Here is a 17,070-nt window from a genome sequence, read left to right as displayed (position 1 = left end):
GGGGGGGGGGGGGGGGGGGGGGGCACATGAGTGATCAGAGCAGGACAATTTCAGATTAACAACACAGACTCATCTATGGACAGGAAGGGAGGGGTTGAGGAGAGCTAGAGGATGGCTTCAGACTTGGTCTACGTGGCTCGATCTGTTTTTACCCAGATATTGGTGTGGGGTCATAGTGATGTCTCTAATAATGTCCACCACTAGAGGGAGTTTAAGACTCTGCACCATGAGAACACTGCAGCTGCTTCATTCCGTAATATACAGTATCAATCCCATGACGTAATTACCAGTATGTTGATTGTAGGCCCAGGTCCATAGCCACAGGGCCCCCAAACAAACTCTTCGTGTTTGCATGTCCAGAAAACATTTATTTTGCTTGCAAACCACTGTAAATATTGTGTGATGAGCATAGACATGGTTCCTCAGCCTTTGAAGCTGCTTCCAGCCAATGATAACGGCACCATTGTCTAATGCAAACATGGTCAACATAAATATTCATCAGGACCAGAAGAGAGAAGACGCTATGTTAGATAGTGTGGAAATAGATTTCTGAATAATGTCCAGTATGCTTGTATGAGGTTGGTAGCTATGACTACTGGACTGCAAGATTGTAGTGCATATACACACAGGTACATGGATGAATGATCATATTGGCCCTGGACGGGAATTTCATTTGATCTCTTTTGCCTTGTGAACTGGATCAGAATGGTTTTAGAATAATGTGATCTGTTCCATTGTAGTTTGAGACAGTGAGTGTCTCTGCGTTAGTGTGTGAAATGAGTGTGTCAGGTTAGACTTGGCCTTGTGGTTGTGATTAGTGGGTTGTGAACTCTAACTCTCACAGGCTGGGAAAACATTTGAAAACAATTTTAATTTCCTCAGGTTGAAAGGAAAGCATCTTCTTTCTCTCTCTCACACACTCTCTCTCTCTCTCTATCTCTCTCTCTTTCTCTCTCTCTTTCTCTCTCTCTCTCCCTCTTGCCTTTCTCTCTCTCTCTCTCTCTAGGGTCACACTTGAGGTCATATGGCTAAACATGATTGAGTTGGTGTATACAGTATCCAATCGTCTCTCCAGTGGACCTCCACTATCCAATATTACCATAGCAAAACATTTCCCTCTGTTCAGCATGGGAACCCGAAGGTAAAGACTGACTGGGCGGCTGGTGAGAGTTTTAGGTCTGGGTTTGGTGTGAGCTTAGGGTCAGAGACTATAGGTTTCTCTATATCTCCTCTGCTCCGTAGTATCAGCCCCAGGTCGATGAAACTGACTCAACTCTATTTGACATATTGAGGTTTTGATGCATACTCCACGGGATGGATGAGGCAGTAGACTCCCTGCCTGGATCCAGAAACAGGAGAGGATTGGGCTACAGGGAGAGATGTTCAATCCAGGCTCTCCTTTCCTCCGGCACGGGGTGTGGTGACCCCACTATGCTGCGAGACTCCATGGCTGTTCCTCATGCAGGATCGGAGCTGGTCCTCGTGCAGGATCTGAGCTGGTCCTCGTGCAGGATCTGAGCTGGTCCTCGTGCAGGATCTGAGCTGGTCCTCGTGCAGGATCTGAGCTGGTCCTCATGCAGGATCTGAGCTGGTCCTCGTGCAGGATCTGAGCTGGTCCTCATGCAGGATCTGAGCTGGTCCTCATGCAGGATCTGAGCTGGTCCTCATGCAGGATCTGAGCTGGTCCTCGTGCAGGATCTGAGCAATTAGACTATTTGGGTTCCAGGGGAGCTATTTATTTGTGTGGTTTGACATGTTTCTGTCGTCTGGGGGTCAGAGCAGCACGGAAAACCGATATCACTGAAGTGTATTTATTTGCCCTGGAGGCAAGGCAACCAAACAGAACAAGCTTAGGGAGAGGATGTGGAAGTGAGAGAGAGGGTGAGAGAAAGAGAGGGGAGAGAGAGAGACAGACACAGAGAGAAACAGAATCAGATGGGAAGGGAGAGCAAGAGAGAGAAGCAGATAAGAAGGTAGAGCAAGAGAGAGAAGCAGATAGGAAGGTAGAGCAAGAGAGAGAAGCAGGTAGGAAGGTAGGGAGAGGGAGAGGGAGAATCAGATGGGAAGGTAGAGAGAGGCAGAATCAGATGGGAAGGTAGGGAGAGGGAGAATCAGATGGGAAGGTAGAGAGAGAGGGAGAGAGAGAATCAGATGGGAAGGTAGAGAGAGGGAGAGAGAGAATCAGATGGGAAGGTAGAGAGGGAGAGAGAGAATCAGATGGGAAGGTAGAGAGAGGGAGAGGGAGAAGCAGATGGGAAGGTAGAGAGAGGGAGAGAGAGAATCAGATGGGAAGGTAGAGAGAGGGAGAGGGAGAAGCAGATGGGAAGGTAGAGAGAGGGAGAGGGAGAAGCAGATGGGAAGGTAGAGAGAGGGAGAGAGAGAATCAGATGGGAAGGTAGAGAGAGGACATGTATTAGTCTGTGACGACCTAAATGACCTAAATGCCAGAACTGGACACGAACTTGACACCCTCAGCACACAGGGGGACAAACACCTGCCTGCAGGTGACAGCATTCCCTCCCCCATATGCCCCCCTAGGCACAACTATGACAACATAACCAACAAAAACGGGTCTCAACTCCTGCAGCTCTGTCGCACGCTGGGTATGTACATAGTCAATGGTAGGCTTCGAGGGGACTCCTATGGTAGGTACACCTATAGCTCATCTCTTGGCAGTAGCACTGTAGACTACTTTATCACTGACCTCAACCCAGAGTCTCTCAGAGCGTTCACAGTCAGCCCACTGACACCCCTATCAGATCACAGCAAAATTACAGTCTACTTGAACAGAGCAATACTCAATCATGAGGCATCAAAGCCAAAGGAACTGAGTAACATTAAGAAATGCTATAGATGGAAGGAATGCAGTTTGGAAACCTACCAAAAAACAATTAGGCAACAGCAAATCCAATCCCTTTTAGACAACTTCCTGGGTAAAACGTTCCACTGCAATAGTGAAGGTGTAAACTTGGCAGTAGAAAATCTTAACAGTTTATTTGACCTCTCAGCTTCCCTATCAAATCTAAAAATCTCAAATAGAAAACCGAAGAAAATGAACAACAATGACAAATGGTTTGATGAAGAATGCAAAAATCTAAGAAATAAATTGAGAAACCTGTCCAACCAAAAACATAGAGACCCGGAAAACCTGAGTCTACGCCTTCACTATGGTGAATCACTAAATCAATACAGAAATACACTACGGAAAAAGAAGGAACAGCATGTCAGAAATCAGCTCAATGTAATTGAAGAATCCATAGACTCTAACCAATTCTGGGAATGTTGGAAAACACTAAACAAACAACAACACGAAGAATTATCTATCCAAAATGGAGATGTATGGGTAAACCACTTCTCCAATCTTTTTAGCTCTATTACAAAGAATAAAGAGCAAAAACATATACATGATCAAATACAAATCCTAGAATCAACTATTAAAGACTACCAGAACCCACTGGATTCTCCAATTACCTTGAATGAGTTACAGGACAAAATAAAAATCCTCCAACCCAGAAAGGCCTGTGGTGTTGATGGTATCCTTAATGAAATGATCAAATATACAGACAACAAATTCCAATTGGCTATACTAAAACTCTTTAACATCGTCCTTAGCTCTGGCATCTTCCCCAATATTTGGAACCAAGGACTGATCACCCCAATCCACAAAAGTGGAGACAAATTTGACCCCAATAACTACCGTGGGATATGCGTCAACAGTAACCTTGTTAAAATACTCTGCATTATCATTGACAGCAGACTCGTACATTTCCTCAATGAACACAATGTACTGAGCAAATGTCAAATTGGCTTTTACCAAATTACCGTACAACAGACCATGTATTCACCCTACACACCCTAATTGACAACCAAACAAACCAAAACAAAGGCAAAGTCTTCTCATGCTTTGTTGATTTCAAAAAAGCCTTCGACTCAATTTGGCATGAGGGTCTGCTATACAAATTGATGGAAAGTGGTGTTGGGGGTAAAACATACGACATTATAAAATACATGTACACAAACAACAAGTGTGCGGTTAAAATTGGCAAAAAACACACACATTTCTTCACACAGGGTCGTGGGGTGAGACAGGGATGCAGCTTAAGCCCCACCCTCTTCAACATATATATCAACGAATTGGCGCGGGCACTAGAACAGTCTGCAGCACCCGGTCTCACCCTACTAGAATCCGAAGTCAAATGTCTACTGTTTGCTGATAATCTGGTGCTTCTGTCACCAACCAAGGAGGGCCTACAGCAGCACCTAGATCTTCTGCACAGATTCTGTCAGACCTGGGCCCTGACAGTAAATCTCAGTAAGACCAAAATAATGGTTTTCCAAAAAAGGTCAAGTCGCCAGGACCACAAATTCCATCTAGACACCGTTGCCCTAGAGCACACAAAAAAAACTATACATACCTCGGCCTAAACATCTGCACCACAGGTAACTTCCACAAAGCTGTGAACGATCTGAGAGACAAGGCAAGAAGGGCATTCTATGCCATCAAAGGAACATAAATTTCAACATACCAATTAGGATCTGGCTAAAAATACTTGAATCAGTCATAGAGCCCATTGCCCTTTATGGTTGTGAGGTCTGGGGTCCGCTCACCAACCAAGATTTCACAAAATGGGGCAAACACCAAATTGAGACTCTGCATGCAGAATTCTGCAAAAATATCCTCCGTGTACAACGTAGAACACCAAATAATGCATGCAGAGCAGAATTAGGCCGATACCCACTAATTATCAAAATCCAGAAAAGAGCCGTTAAATTCTACAACCACCTAAAAGCAAGTGATTCCCAAACTTCCATAACAAATCCAACACCTACAGAGAGATGAACCTAGTGTCACGCCCTGGCCTTAGTGTTCTTTGTTTTCTTAATTATTTTAGTTAGGTCAGTGTCACGTTCCTGACCTGTTTTCTGTTGTTTGGTTGTGTTTATTGGTCAGGGTGTGAGTTTTGGGTGGGCAGTCTATGTTTTCTGTTTCTATGTTGGTTTTGGGTTGCCTGGTATGGCTCTTAATTAGAGGCAGGTGTTTTGCGTTTTCTTCTAATTGAGAGTCATATTAAGGTAGGTTGTTCTCACTGTTTGTTTGTGGGTGATTGTCTCCTGTGTCAGTGTCTGTATGTTACGCCGCACGGGACTGTTCCGGTTTTTGTTAGTTAGTTAGTTAGTTTTATGTAGTCTGTTTTCCTGGTTCATGCGTTCTTCACGTTGTATGTAAGTTCGTGTCCAGGTCTGTCTACATTCGTTTATTTGTTTTGTAATTATTCAAGTGTTCGTCGTGTTCTTCTGTTTTTGTTTATTAAATCATTATGTATTCACAACCCGCTGCATTTTGGTCAAATCCCTGCTACTCCTCTACGGATGAGGAGAAGGAGGAAGCCCGTTACAGTCAGGGTGTGACATGGGGAATGTATGTGTTTTTGTAGTGTCTAGGGTGGTTGTAAGGTTTAGGGGGATTATTAGAGTAGTTGGGTTTATGTTTAGTATAGTAGTCTAGCTGTGTCTATGGTTGAGTGTAGGTATCTAGGAAAGTCTATGGTTGCCTGAATTGGGTCTCAATTAGAGACAGCTGGTTATTGTTGTCTCTGATTGGGAGCCATATTTAAGGCAACCATAGGCTTTAGCTGTTTGTGGGGAATTGTCTATGTCGAAGTGTTTTGTGTCAGCACTTATGTTTGTATAGCTTCACGGTCGTCTGTTTGTTGTTTTGTTTCGTTTTTCCTTCTTTAATAAAGAGAAGATGTATTTTCCACGCGCTGTGCCTTGGTCCTCTCTCAGTCCCGTTGACGATCGTGACAGAATTCCCCACCAACATCGGACCAAGCAGCGTAAATCAAGGCAGAGTGGCTGGAAGCCTGAGAGGCTCCCCCAAAAATGTATTGGGGGAGGGCACACGGGGAGTGTGGCTGGGTCAAGTGGGAGAATTGAGCCAGTTCCCCGTGCTTACCATCAGGAGCAGTTGGCTAAATTAAGGTATGAGTCGGAGAATGTGGAGGAGTTATTGGACAGATTGGAGGAAAGTGAAAGGATGGGAGATTATGAGACATTTGAGGAGTTGTTGGTGTTATTGGAGGAGAGCGAAGAGAGAGAGATGTTGATATGGGGGAGCATACAACCAGGTAAGGTTGGGAAGCCTCCTGTGCATCTCCTGAGCCCTGTACGCACTGTTCCTTCTCCCCGCACTCTTCCTGAGGTGCGTGCCCTCAGCCCGGTACCACCAGTACCGGTACCACGCACCAGGCCTATAGTGCGCCTCGAGAGTCCAGTGTGCCATGTTCCTCCTCCACGTACTAGCCCTATGGTGCGTGTCTCCAGTCCGGTACTACGCACCAAGCTTCCTGTGTGTCAACAGAGCCCTGTTCCTCCTCCACGCACTAACCCTGTGGTGCGTGTCTCCAGCCCATTACCACCAGTGCCTACACCACGCACCAAGCCTCCTGTGTGTCCCCAGAGTCCTGTGCGTCCTGTTGCTGCTCCCCGCACTAGCCCTGAGATGCGTGTCCCCAGCCCGGTACCACCAGTTCCGGCACCACGCACTAGGCCTAATGTGCGTCCCCAGGGTCCAGTATGCCCTGTTCCTTCTCCCCGCACTAGCCCTGAGATGCGTGTCCCCAGCCCGGTACCACCAGTTCCGGCACCACGCACTAGGCCTAATGTGCGTCCCCAGGGTCCAGTATGCCCTGTTCCTTCTCCCCGCACTAGCCTGAAGATGCGTGTCCTTAGCCCGGTGCCTCCAGTTCCGGCACCACGCACCAGGCCTACAGTGCGCCTATTCCGGCCAGAGCCATCCGTCTGCCCAGTGCCGTCTGAGCCATCCGTCTGCCCAGTGCCGTCTGAGCCATCCGTCTGCCCAGTGCCGTCTGAGCCATCCGTCTGCCCAGTGCCGTCTGAGCCAACCGTCTGCCCAGTGCCGTCTGAGCCATCCGTCTGCCCAGTGCCGTCTGAGCCATCCGTCTGTCCCGAGCCATTAGAGCCGCCCGTCTGTCCCGAGCCGTCAGAGCCGTTAGTCAGTCAGGAGCCGCTAGAGCCATTCGTCAGTCAGGATCTGCCAGAGCCGCCAACCAGACAGGATCTGCCAGAGCCGCCAACCAGACAGGATCTGCCAGAGCCGCCAACCAGACAGGATCTGCCAGAGCCGCCAACCAGACAGGATCTGCCAGAGCCGCCAACCAGACAGGATCTGCCAGAGCCGTCAGCCAGCCATGAGCGTCCAGAGCCGTCAGCCAGCCATGAGCGTCCAGAGCCGTCAGCCAGCCATGAGCAGCCAGATCCGTCAGCCAGCCATGAGCCGTCCAGCCAGGATCCGCCAGAGCCGTCCAGCCAAGATCCGCCAGAACAGTCATCCAGCCAGGATCCGTCCCTCAGTCCGGAGCTGCCCCTTATCCTGGTGCTGCCCCTTATCCTGGTGCTGTCCCTTATCCTGGTGCTGTCCCTTATCCTGTTGCTGCCCCTTAGTCCGGTGCTGCCCCTTAGTCCGGTGCTGCCCCTTAATCCAGTGGGGTTAATGTGGAGGGTGGCCATTTGGAGGAGGCTACGTAAGCGGGTAGTGACTATGGTGGGGTGGGGACCACGACCAGTGCCGGAGCCGCCGCCGTGGACGGAAGCCCACCCAGACCCTCCCCTAGACTATGTGCTGGTGCGCCCGGAGTTCGCACCTTTAGGGGGGGGGTTATGTCACGCCCTGGCCTTAGTATTCTTTGTTTTCTTAATTATTTTAGTTAGGTCAGGGTGTGACATGGGGAATGTATGTGTTTTTGTAGTGTCTAGGGTGGTTGTAAGGTTTAGGGGGTTTATTAGAGTAGTTGGGTTTATGTTTAGTATAGTAGTCTAGCTGTGTCTATGGTTGAGTGTAGGTATCTAGGAAAGTCTATGGTTGCCTGGATTGGGTCTCAATTAGAGACAGTTGGTTATTGTTGTCTCTGATTGGGAGCCATATTTAAGGCAACCATAGGCTTTAGCTGTTTGTGGGGAATTGTCTATGTCGAAGTGTTTTGTGTCAGCACTTATGTTTGTATAGCTTCACGGTCGTCTGTTTGTTGTTTTGTTTTGTTTTTCCTTCTTTAATAAAGAGAAGATGTATTTTCCACGCGCTGCGCCTTGGTCCTCTCTCAGTCCCGTTGATGATCGTGACACCTAGAGACGAGTCACTTAAGCAAGCTGGTGCTGGGGCTCTGTTCACAAACAGACCCCACAGAGACCCAGGACAGCAACACAATTAGACCCAACCAAATCATGAGAAAACAAAAAGATAATTACTTGACACATTGGAAAGAATTAACAAAAAAACAGAGCAAACTAGAATGCTATTTGGCCCTAAACAGAGAGTACACAGTGGCAGAATACCTGACCACTGTGACTGACCCAAACTTAAGGAAAGCTTTGACTATGTACAGACTCAGTGAGCATAGCCTTGCTATTGAGAAAGGCCGCCGTAGGCAGACATGGCTCTCAAGAGAAGACAAGCTATGTGCACACTGCCCACAAAATGAGGTGGAAACCGAGCTGCACTTCCTAACCTCCTGCCCAATGTATGACCATATTAGAGACACATATTTCCCTCAGATCACACAGATCCACAAAGAATTCGAAAACAAATCCAATTTTGATAAACTCCCATATCTACTGGGTGAAATTCCACAGTGTGCCATCACAGCAGCAAGATTTGTGACCTGTTGCCACAAGAAAAGGGCAACCAGTGAAGAACAAACACCATTGTAAATACAACCCATATTTATGCTTACTTATTTTAACTTGTGTGCTTTAACCATTTGTACATTGTTACAACACTGTATATATATAATATGACATTTGAAATGTCTTTATTGTTTTGAAACTTCTGTATGTGTAATGTTTACTGTTAATTTGTATTGTTTGTTTCACTTTTGTGTATTGTCTACCTCACTTGCTTTGGCAATGTTAACACATGTTTCCCATGCCAATAAAGCCCCTTGAATTGAATTGAATTGAGAGGGAGAGGGAGAATCAGATGGGAAGGTAGAGAGAGGGAGAGGGAGAATCAGATGAGAAGGTAGAGAGAGAGAGAGAGAAACAGATGGGAAGGTAGGGAGAGGGAGAGAGAGAAGCAGATGGGAAGGTAGAGAGAGGGAGAGAGAGAATCAGATGGGAAGGTAGAGAGAGGCAGAGGGAGGAGCAGATGGGAAGGTAGAGAGAGGGAGAGGGAGAATCAGATGGGAAGGTAGAGAGAGAGAGAGAGAAACAGATGGGAAGGTAGGGAGAGGGAGAGGGAGAATCAGATGGGAAGGTAGAGAGAGGGAGAATCAGATGGGAAGGTAGAGAGAGGGAGAGAGAGAAACAGATGGGAAGGTAGAGAGAGGGAGAATCAGATGGGAAGGTAGAGAGAGGGAGAGAGAGAAACAGATGGGAAGGTAGGGAGAGGGAGAGAGAGAATCAGATGGGAAGGTAGAGAGAGGGAGAGGGAGAAGCAGATGGGAAGGTAGAGAGAGGGAGAGAGAGAATCAGATGGGAAGGTAGAGAGAAGGAGAGAGAGAATCAGATGGGAAGGTAGGGAGAGGGAGAGGGAGAAGCAGATGGGAAGGTAGAGAGAGAGAGAGAAACAGATGGGAAGGTAGGGAGAGGGAGAGAGAGAATCAGATGGGAAGGTAGAGAGAGGGAGAATCAGATGGGAAGGTAGAGAGAGGGAGAGGGAGAATCAGATGGGAAGGTAGAGAGAGAGAGAGAAACAGATGGGAAGGTAGAGAGAGGGAGAATCAGATGGGAAGGTAGAGAGAGGGAGAGGGAAGGTATGAGAGATAGTGAAAGTCTCTGAAGGGTATATTGTATCCTTAATGTTGCTCCTGTAAATAGATGTGATCCTCCTCCTCTAACTGATCTTGTCCCAGCATGCAGTGCTCCTGTGGTGGTGCTGATGGGAGTGATGACCGATCTGTCCATCTGTCTGTCAGCTATGACCCTCAGAGACAGCCTTGGTTTTAGACCTGGCCCCAGACCAAAGGACAGGAAGGGCACCAATGACTCATGGGCCAGCACAAATGTAGGACAGTATCACTCTTAATCATCTGTCCAGCTATCCTTTTCTACACTCCTACCATCCCCGTTCCTACTCCCTCTCTCTGTATCCCCCCTCTCTGCCTCTCTGATTGTGCTAATGTTGTCCATGTGTATCCATCCACCAGTTATTTTAAACCTCAAACCTTTGCTCTTGAACAGTACTCAGACCAGACCTTTATAAACACAGCTAATCCAATACAGCAATGAATACACATACTGAGGAGGAGAGGGGGGCCGTGACTAGTGCTGGCACTGAACCGTTTCAATGAATACACATACTGAGGAGGAGAGGGGGGGGGGCCGTGACTAGTGCTGGCACTGAACACTTTCAATGAATACACATACTGAGGAGGAAGGGGGGGGGGGGGGGGGGGGCGTGACTAGTGCTGGCACTGAACCCTTTCAACATTGCCTGCACTACAGATGTAGGATCTTCATTTGAGCAAGTTTGCTACAGCAAGGAAAATAATCCTGCAGCAACAGGAAATGTGAATTATTATGTGGATTATAATTAATGGACATTTTTGTAGGGGTTGATACACTTTCCATTAGGGAAAATCAAGTCAGAAATTTCAATGTGGAAATTACAAACTTCAGAAACCTTTTTAAACCTAAAATACCCTACACATTTTACAGTTCTCCTGCAACAGGGTGATCAAATGAAGATCCTACAGTCGTGGCCAAAAGTTTTGAGAATGACACAAATATTAATTTCCACAAAGTTTGCTGCTTCAGTGTCTTTAGATATTTTTGTCAGATGTTACTATGGAATACTGAAGTATAATTACAAGCATTTCATAAGTGTCAAAGGCTTTTATTGACAATTACATGAAGTTCATGCAAAGAGTCAATATTTGCAGTGTTGACCCTTCTTTTTCAAGATCTCTGCAATCCGCCCTGGCATGCTGTCAATTAACTTCTGGGCCACATCCTGACTAATGGCAGCACATTCTTGCATAATCAATGCTTGGAGTTTGTCAGAATTTGTGGGGTTTTGTTTGTCCACCCGCCTCTTGAGGTTTGACCACAAGTTCTCAATTGGATTAAGGTCTGGGGAGTTTCCTGGGCATGGACCCAAAATGTTCCCAGAGCCACTTAGTTATCACTTTTGCCTTATGGCAAGGTGCTCTATCATGCTGGAAAAGGCATTGTTCGTCACCAAACTGTTCCTGGATGGTTGGGATGTGTTGGTACCATTCTTTATTCATGGCTGTGTTCTTAGGCAAAATTGTGAGTGAGCCCACTCCCTTGGCTGAGAAGCAACCCCACACATGAATGGTCTCAGGATACTTTACTGTTGGCATGACACAGGACTGATGGTAGCGCTCACCGTGTCTTCTCCGAACAGCAGTCCAATCCCTGTACCTTTTGCAGAATATCAGTCTGTCCCTGATGTTTTTCCTGGAGAGAAGTGGCTTCTTTGCTGCCCTTCTTGACACCAGGCCATCCTCCAAAAGTCTTCGCCTCACTGTGTGTGCAGATGCACTCACACCTGCCTGCTGCCATTCCTGAGCAAGCTCTGTACTGGTGGTGCCCCGATCCCGCAGCTGAACCAACTTTAGGAGACGTTCCTGGCGCTTGCTGGACTTTCTTGGGCGCCCTAAAGCCTTCTTCACAACAATTGAACCGCCCTCCTTGAAGTTCTTGATGATCTGATAAATGGTTGATTTAGGTGCAATCTTACTGGCAGCAATATCCTTGCCTGTGAAGCCCTTTTTTTGCAAAGCAATGATAATGGCACGTGCTTCCTTGCAGGTAAGCATGGTTGACAGAGGAAGAACAATGATTCCAAGTACCACCCTTCTTTTGAAGCTTCCAGTCTGTTATTCGAACTCAATCAGCATGACAGAGTGATCTCCAGCCTTGTCCCCATCAACACTCACACCTGTGTTAACGAGAGAATCACTGACATGATGTCAACTGGTCCTTTTGTGGCAGGGCTGAAATGCAGTGGATTTTTTTGGGGGGGGATTCAGTTTATTTGCATGGCATAGAGGTACTTTGCAATTAATTGCAATTCATCTGATCACTCTTCATACCATTCTGGAGTATATGCAAATTGCCATCATACAAACTGAGGCAGCAGACTTTGTGAAAATTTATATTTGGGTCATTCTCAAAACTTTTGGCCACGACTGTACATCTGAAGTATTTGAAAATAATGCATTAACAGACTGACAAAAAGCCCAGAGCACAGTTCCTTATGAGAACGAGTTATTTCTCATTGGAGCAATGGTCTGGCTTTAGTGTCCAACACAAAAAACTATGAAAATAAATAAGGAACAAAAAGCTTAGTAGTTTAAAACTATGAAAATAAATAAGGAACAAAAAGCTTAGTAGTTTAAAACTATGAAAATAAATAAGGAACAAAAAGCTTAGTAGTTTAAAAAGTATAAAAGCTATAAAAAGTTATGCAAGAACATTGGTCCTGACCGTTCTGCACGTTTAAAGTTTGAATGGCGTTTCTAGCTTAAATAATAATAATATAAAGTATGACGAAGATTTAAAGTGGGGTCTCGTGCTTCACAAACCGCACTAATAATTACATTGTAATAGCAGTATGCAGTGCAGCAATCACACAGCAAGAAAATAATGGTTTATGTAGTCATTCACTGTGAGAGGCATTAAACTGGTTTGAAGGATAAACCAGACCATGATGGTCGACCACATGAAGGTCCCGGTTATCCTGTCAGAGATGGCCTGAAGATGCCTCCCAGAGCTGGATTACATGTAGATTACCTGCAGATTATGTGCAGATTATAGGTGGATTACTGCACCGCACCACCAAAAAAACAGGATATGAAATAATATACTCACACACACCATACATACACTCAGTCATTCCAGGAATAGTTTCCATTTATATACAGTCACTTTCTCTGTGTTTATGAAAATGTCTGTTTATTGGGAGAAAAGTGACTTTGAGGAGGAACAGAGCAGACTGACGGAGTCCCTCTCTCTGGTACTTATGGTCTCTCTGAGCTGCTGTGTGTTCATACAGGCCTGTGGTGCTGCTGATTATACCAGGACAGCATGGTGACTGACTGGTACCAGGTAGGGAGGGAGAGAGGAGGACAGTTAGATTGATGGGAGTTAGAGTAGGTTGTGGTAGCGCTCTGTCTAATCTGGCTATGTGGAATGATGATGGTGGAGATTATTCAATTTCTTTTGTCCTACAACAGAAACAAAATACATGACAAACAAGAGGACGAGATGGAGGGTGTTAAGAAATAGGACCCGGCAGCCTATTTAGTTGGTTGTGGAACAACAACTGTTGAGACAGTCAGTGGTTCAGGTGCAAAAATAGATTGTTTTTATTTACAGTGCAGGCAGTGATGAAGAAGACTGAATCCAGAATTGAGAGTTGTATTTACAAAAATGTACAGATGGTAAAAATTATGAAAATAGTTGACACAAATAATTAACTTGAAAAAACAATAAACTTACTTAACCAAGCTATATACACCCTAGAATTGACCGTTTCAATAGCAAACTCCCACAGCTGAGTAATAGCAAAGCTTCTAGCAACATGTTACTTCAAGAGCAGCTCTTCACTAAACGGAGAGAGTGGGGATCCTTAAAGGATCTGCCCGAACTTGGCATAAACCATTCACCTTTAAACAGGTAGACTATATTTTTTCTGAACAGTTATAATATACTTTAACGGCAATACTATTGGACACTTAACATTACAATGGTCAATAACTAACTCCTTCATGAAAAAAGGCATACTTTTCATAAACATTAAGTTTCTAAGAACTATGAACCTCTTAAGGATCCACCTCAATTTTTGCCTAAAATTACATACCCAAATCTAACTGCCTGTAGCTCAGGACCTGAAGCAAGGATATGCATACCATTTGAAGGGAAACACTTTGAAGTTTGTGGAAATGTTAAATTAATGTAGGAAAATTTAACACATTAGATCTGGTAAAAGATAATACAAAGAAAAATACCAAGATTTTTTTGTGTCTTTTTGTACCATCATCTTTGAAATGCAAGAGAAAGGCCAAAATGTATTATTCCAGCCCAGGCGGAATTTAGATTTTGGCCACTAGATGGCAGCAGCGTACGTGCAATGTTTTAGACTGATCCAATGAACCATTGCATTTCTGTTGAAACGGTTGTATCAAGACTGCCCAAATGTGCCTAATTGGTTTATTAATAACTTTTTAATTTCAAAACTGTGCACTCTCCTCAAACAATAGCATTGTATTCTTTCACTGTAATAGCTACTGTAAATTGTACAGTGGAGTTAGATTAACAAGAATTTAAGCTTTCTGCCAATATCAGATATGTCTATGTCCTGGGAAATGTTCTTGTTACTTACAATCTCATGCTAATCGCATTAGCCTATGTTAGCTCAACCATCCCGCGGGGGAGAGACGTGGTTAACGGTACCTCTTAACTGAACACGATATGGGGCGATGAAACATCGGAAGCCGTTCGTTTTCAAGGGAGGGAAGCAAAGTGGCAGGGGAAATGTTGGGCGATGCGAGCATGGGCGAGAAAGTGTGAACAGGGCGGGACCAAAGTTGGGAAAGCTGAATATTATGCAAACAATCTGCGACATTGCAGCGCTATTGACCAATTGAAGCTCACTACAGCTTCCAGACCCTACTGGATTGGTTGTTGATACCTAGCACTACCTAGTATGCTTGCTACTGTAGCATCCACATGAGGGCGAAGCTATCGTGGTGTAATGCTGGGAACTAGATCAGCTCGCGCTCATCTAGAAAGCCTGGACCTAGTACAGGCTAGTGATACCAAACAACAATGCTTAACATTTTGTGAAGAATGATAATCAAATGCTGGCGTTTTCTGTTCACTCTATATTTAAAGCAAAATGTTTACTGTGACTAGCGATAGCGTAGATAATTTAGCAAGCGATGTTTGTACCAAACAATCAAGAGGCCTACGTTTGTGTGGGGAGAAAGGGAGGGAAATGTCCCACTTCATGTGACACATCGGCAGGGTTGTACATGTAATCAGTTACGTTACCAGCAAAAATATTGTAATCAGATTACATGTACTTTTGAAAACTAGATTATTACTTTTAAAATCAGAAAGGATGTTTGCGAGGAGGAAGAAAAGTTTGTTCCATCTGAGCGAGTCTAACCACAAATCAGAGACTACTATAACAACAGACCAAATGTTTTTTAAGGATCCTTTTTGTCTTCTTCTAATGCCTCTTAAGGGGAAAGTAAACCAACCCAGCCATAACAGTGTTAACCTTATTTCCAACTGAACACAGACCAGTACAAATAACAGAAAGTAATCAGATTATGTTACTGAGTTTGGGTAATCCAAAATTACTTTACAGATTACAATGTTGTACAGGTAACTAGTAACTGCAACGGATTACATTTAGAAAATAACCTACCCAACCCTGCACATCGCCACAAAGAGTGATGTATAAAAACTGTTGAATAGTGTAGTTGAGCCATTGGAAGGTCCAAGGGCCTTAGTTCAGACCTCAGCCCATTTGTTAAATGATCATTCAGCTCTGATTGTATATGATCAGATGTCCCTTCTGTCAACACCTTCCAGAGAAGACTCCCTCACACCCACTCTGTGCCCCCCCCCCCCCCCCCCCCCCCCCTTCCAGAGTCACCCATTCGGACTCATCTCTTATGGGTTGACAGCATAGTGGTATGAAGGAACCCTGGCTCTGAGGCCCACACTGACAGACAGGTCAGACTCACGCTGCCGCTGCTTACAATAACCAACAAGAGGAGCTGGTGACACCATTAACCCAGTCAGCTAGTTGGCCAAGCAGCCACTGACTGATGAGCTGAGTGACTGACTGAGTAGGTGAGAGAACGTTAGGGTGGTGGAGGTTTATTTTCAGAGTGGAGCGAGCAGCTCCTTTTGTTTAACCCTATTATAGTTGAGCAGATTCATCACTGTGATTAATACTCCTTCAGAGAGGGAGAGGAGGGGGTCGGAGTCTCTCCACCTGGTCTTTGAACTCACCCCTGGACCTGTGGTCATGGAGGGCTAGAACCTCAGCTCTACCAGCCTCTGTCCTGTCCAATGATGGATATTGGTGGTGCTCTGCTTTGTAATGCAGTACCACACAGCCTGATCCTGTCTCTACCTGGGAAGAGAGAAACCTCCTGATCCTCTGGCGCCAGCCGTTCTTTCCATTGTGGTGCTACAATACCGTACATTAGTCCTGCTCTTTGATATCCATAGGCAAGGTGTAATGTGAACTGGTATTACTCACAAGACTTTCACTATTTCATGTTTAAACCTAGAATGAGAAATGGCTGTGAGCGTTGAGAGTTTCATGACGAAGCATGAAAGTCTGTCAGAACAGCAAGTAAACACATCGAATCAGTGTTCTGACACGGCAAGTAATGTCTCCTCCAGCCGTTTATTTTCAAACCCCCAAACATTGTCGGCCATTTTGAAACCTGTTTGTTTTTCCATCACTTCAAACGGCCTTGACTGCACCATGTTGGCCTAATCACTGGCCATGTAGCTGACAGAATGAAAGGGAGAGAGAGAGAGATGGATCTGTGCATGGTGGAACCCGGGTGGCCTGAAAGGTGGGTGAGGAGAAAGATTAAGAACACGAGGACTTTGTGTTTACAAAGGGGGGAGAGAGTTAATGTTGCCATAGTGAAGCACAGAGGCTAATTTGTCTGGTTAATGCTCTAATCTCGCTCCTGGTGTTGGTCTGGGATGTGTCTCCTCCTGCCTCCTGTAATGCCTTCCAGGCAGCTGTCAGAATGGGGGGGAATTATTTTTATAAATGTGTTTTTAAAGGCAGAGGAGGCTCTGTTAGAAAAGAGAGCAATCTGAGTAAATGACGATCAGTGAGAGACAATGGGGTTCGGAACATCATCCTTCACACACACTCTCTCTCTCTCTCACCCCCATCTCTCTCTCTCACCTCTCTCTCTCTCTCTCTCTCTCTCTCTCTCTCTCTTTCTCTCTCTCTCACCCGCGTCTCTCTCTCTCACCCCTCTCTCTCTTTCTGTCTCTCTCTCTCTCTCTCACCCCTCTCTCTCTCTCTCTCTCGCT

Source organism: Salvelinus fontinalis, chromosome 34 (assembly GCF_029448725.1).
Source record: "Salvelinus fontinalis isolate EN_2023a chromosome 34, ASM2944872v1, whole genome shotgun sequence".
Taxonomy (NCBI): Eukaryota; Metazoa; Chordata; class Actinopteri; order Salmoniformes; family Salmonidae; genus Salvelinus; species Salvelinus fontinalis.
Note: the sequence above shows the minus strand (reverse complement) of the source record.